Source organism: Miscanthus floridulus, chromosome 10, assembly GCF_019320115.1.
Source record: "Miscanthus floridulus cultivar M001 chromosome 10, ASM1932011v1, whole genome shotgun sequence".
NCBI classification, from domain to species: Eukaryota; Viridiplantae; Streptophyta; class Magnoliopsida; order Poales; family Poaceae; genus Miscanthus; species Miscanthus floridulus.
This window is the reverse complement of record NC_089589.1, coordinates 17,898,366-17,903,092: the sequence shown is the minus strand read 5'-3', so window position 1 is coordinate 17,903,092 and position 4,727 is coordinate 17,898,366.

The window sequence follows — 4,727 nt, the reverse complement described above, 5'->3', positions numbered from 1 at the left end:
TTATGTGCTCCTTTTCGATATCTTCTATTCTCTTTTACTATTTTTTTCTTTTATTTTTTTGTCCAATCTTTTTTTTCTTGCTTTTGCTCTTTTGATATTTTTTTCTCAGCAAGGAGCACACAAGAATAAACCACAAAAAATTTGAGCTCAATTGAATAAAAGATGTGGCCTATAGAAAATTAGAACTGTGCTCTAAAAAGCATACCAAAACTTGTGGGCTCAGAAACTCAATTTTTCTAATCGAATTTCGCAAATCTAATTTTTGCGAACCCAGCTATGCTGGGATGAAATAGATCTAAAATTTTCTGGCGTTCTCCGTAGATATAAAATTTGTCCCATTTTGAGTTCGGATGCAAAAGTTATGACTGTTTTAAGGAAGCTGCTCGAATCAGGGATTTAGTGGACACAAGATGCAAACCGATGCTGATACGGAATAGCGGCGGGTGAAGGGATCAACACAAACTAGAAAAGAACACAATCTAAACCAGCAACAAGACTTTGACCTAGGACACAAACTCAACAAAGCGGACTCTGAAACTGAATCATGCAAAGGCTATGGCGCGGATGGTTATAGGATAGGAAATAAATATGGCATTGGACTATGGGATAAAAGGAAAAACACTCAAATGAGGGAATAAATGTGAACCTGACGGTATACCTTAGCTCTGATTACCACTTAATGTAGACGGGGGTCCCGATCTTCCGTCAGGTTTAAGATAAACAACGATTTGTTCGGAGAGCGACACACTGATCCGGCTTCAGATCACAAAGACCCAAACCCTGCAACCTTAGCACCACATCTCCTCTGGTTATCAACCGTGTCACAATCCAGTTGACCTCACCAAGAAGGCTAATCCCTGCTGCGAATCGAAGAACACAAGCAAGAACAAGATAAAAAGCAACTCAATTAAACTGACAATTGCAGATGAATGATTAAGCACTCAAAGTTGGGGTCTTGCAAACTGATAACGGTGACTGTTCAATGACAGATTGATCTAAAACAAAACCCAAAACCTAAAGTAGGTGGTGGCTACTGATTATATAATCTAAGAGACGTCCAAGGATCCCTCTTCACATTCTAAAGGTGTCCCAACACGTTACAAGGCCCAACAGCCCAAAAGAAGGTGTCTTAGCACCCTCGCAGATTCTGGATGCTGACTTGTTTCGATGATTCCCATTGATTACGAAGAGATTTTGACATGAAACTACTTGGATTGGCTTCCTTATCAAATTATCTTTCCATCCATATGTGGATCATCAAAAACGGAGTTCGGATGCGTCCTGGGCGTCCGTTTTGTTGCAGACTGATCCTGACGGTCGAGGCAGACTCGAACTCGGATTGGACTGGGCCTCTGGCTTGGCTTGGACGTCCTTGCTGGCCTCCTAAGGTGATGGCCAAGGAGGAGGACGTCCAAGGCCATCTCTTAGGTGTTCTCCATCTTCATGGGGCGTGCTCCAACTTGGGCCTGGGTCCTAAGGATGTCTAACAAGCCCATGACGACAGTGTAGCTCTCGCCAGAAATAGCGACAGAATATATTGGTGATTTGGAGGCCTTGCCGACGTGATATTGAGATGGGACCAGATCTATTTGAAAGCTTATCAAACAAGCTTTCCATCAAGTACTCATTGACCTCGATCGTACTCCAGATAGATGAGTTATGGCCTTCCCAATGAGGCACTGTCGGGCTACCGACGAACCGAAAGTTCAACTTTGATGAACTTCCATTATGAAATACATTTGAACCTACAATCAAATAGTGACATGTACATGTGGAACCAAGTGAATTATAACCAAAGCCACTATGCAAATGTAGAAACGAGCGCACCTTATAATCATTGTTCATATCCGAAGGTGCCATGTCCTCATCAGGTAGCTCCTATGAATGCCTAAGATCATTTGGAGAAAACTTCATTCACATATGTTCGAAAGTTGGAAGTGAATGGAGGGTCAAATACTGACCGGACGCTGGCTCCGGTGCGACCGGACGTTGGCCGCAGGGTCCAGTCAGTTCATTTGACCGAGGAGAACAAGTCTGGTGTGACCGGACGCTGGAAGGTCAATGTGACCGGACGCTGAGGGCCAGCGTCCGGTCGACTCCAGTAAGGGTCCAGACTTGAGAAAGTGTGACCGGACGCGTCCGGTCAATACTGACCGGACCCTAAGTATCTAGCGTCCGGTCGAGTACAATAAGCATCCAAGAGCGACCGGACGCGTCCGGTCATTACTGACCGGACCCTAACAGCGTCCGGTCATCACTTGAAAACTGTTGCGCGGGTTGAACTGACCGGAGCGTCCGGTCAACACGACCGGAGCGTCCGGTCACCCCGCAGAAGCTCATAATGGTTCGTTTTTCAGGCTGCCTTATAAATAGAAGCTCCACTCGTGTGTGGAGTGACTTTTGCTCATTCCAACAGCTGAGAAACACGTTTGTGAGTGCCAAGAAGAGCAAGGTCCTAGTGAGGTGTTTGTAATTTGAGAATCCAAGAGAGTAACTTCACTAGCAAATCAAGAGTAGCAAAGTGTGCATCCATCTTCTCATTAGGCTTCGCGTGGTCAAGTGAGAGTTCATGCTTGTTACTCTTGGTGATCGCCATCACATAGACGGCTTGGTGGTGATTGGGAGTTTGGTGATCACTCGGCGGAGCTTGTGGGTGACCCAACTCAAGTTGTGAGCGGCTTTGGGTGATTCGCCGCGACGGAGTGTCGAAGAATCAACCCGTAGAGAGCACTCGGATCAAGGGGGGGCTACACCCTTGCGCGGGTGCTCCAACGAGAACTAGTGAGGAGTGGCGACTCTCCGATACCTTAGCAAAACATCGCCGCGTTCCTTTCTCTCTCTATTTACTTTGAGCATTTACTTTGAGTATTTACTTTGAGCAATTCAATACTTGTTTTACATCCATAGAATTGCTTGCTAGAGTAAGTTTGGAACATAGGTTGCGAGTTCGTTGTGCATTAGTTTGATAGAAACACTTTTCAAGGCACAAGAGGTTAATTGGGCTATCCGTAGGATTTGATTATTGCAAGAGAATTTAGAATTAGCCCAATTCACCCCCTCTTGGGCATCTTGATCCTTTCAGTCTGCTCCATAGCCAAAGCACAGGTCTGTGGCCAGCTCATTTCATGGAGCAGCGGTGCCGCTGTGTATGTGTGGGTTAAGGGTTGAGCTGCAGTGCCGCTGTGTATGAGTGGGTTAATTAAGGGTTTAGGATTTTTTTCGATCTGCGTAAGAAAATCTTTTTCTTTAAGTCAAAATATCAGGAGCTGTCTACGGCTTATTCGCTTGGTTGTATATGATCGTGGATTATAAACTGCAATAGTATTTTTCTCTCATACCAAACCAGCCAGCGATATTTCTGGCTTATAATTCACGATCGTTTCAGCCGAAACAAACAGGCTGGCAGATTTTTTTTTTCAGACGTCGATTGGTGACGTTGGACCGTCCGTGACTCCGTGGTCTTACATAGATCGTTTGAGACTCATGGGTTTGCCTATTTGACTAGAGGCTGCTGCTTGCTGAACTCTGACTCGCCGAGGGTATTGCCGGACCATTAGACGTTACACAGAATGTCAAGTTTTTAATGAACATAAGTTTTTTCAAAAAAACAATTTTTTGGCAAGAACATGCATGATGATGATATACAGCCTGTTTGTTTCGGCTTATACGATCGTGGATTATAAGTTGGAATAATATTTGTGGCTTCGGCCCAGCAACAAGGGGAGAAAACTCCCTCGTCTGCTCCACAGCCAAAGCATAGGTCTGTGGCCAGTTCATTTCATGGAGCTGCGGTGCCGCTGTGTATGTGTAGGTTAGGGGTTGAGCTACAGTGCCACTGTGTATGAGTGGGTTAATTAAGGGTTCGGGTGTTTTTTCGATCTATGTGAGAAGATTTTGTTTTTAAACCAGAATACTAGGAGCTCTCTTGCCACCGCGGATCGATTTTTTTTTTCAGATGTCGATTGGTGAGGTCGGACCGTCCGTGACTCCGTGGTCTTACATAGATCGTTTGAGACTCATGGGTTTGCCTATTTGACTAGAGGCTGCTACTTGCTGAACTCTGACTCCCCGAGGGTATTGCCCGACCATTAGACGTTCCACAGAAGTTTTTAATGAACATAAGTTTTTTTAAAAAAAACAATTTTTTGGCAAGAACATGCATGATGACGATATATATGATTAACTCAAATGTGCAAGTGGGTCGTTATACTGTTCCATGGTATATTTTATTCCAACGTCAAGATTACCAGGGCCTTGTTTAGATTGCCTCAAAATTTCAAGTTTTTTCACTCTCTCTTCATCACATCAATTTTTGGACACATGCATGGAGCATTAAATGTAGGTAAAAAAATAACTAATTGTACAGTTTGGTTGTAAATCACGAGACGAATCTTTTGAGCCTAGTTAGTTTATGATCGGACAAAGTTTGTCAAATACAACCGAAACTTGCTATAGTGTCCGGATTGTAAAAATTTGCAATCTAAACGAGGGCTAGCACGCTTGGTTGGGCGCGCCGATCGACGCCGCGGTAGACGGGTCGGTAAAAAAAAAAATCCGATACAGTGAAAGTGCGTAACAACAAAAATATTATAAAATGGAAAGGAATCTCTAGATCTGAGTGACTGAGTCAGGTCAATTTGTTTTAATTGCCGGCCCCATATAGGAATATATCGTAATGCACACTAGTCGGTGAAGCAACAGCAACCTCGCTTCCCTATTATTGCATC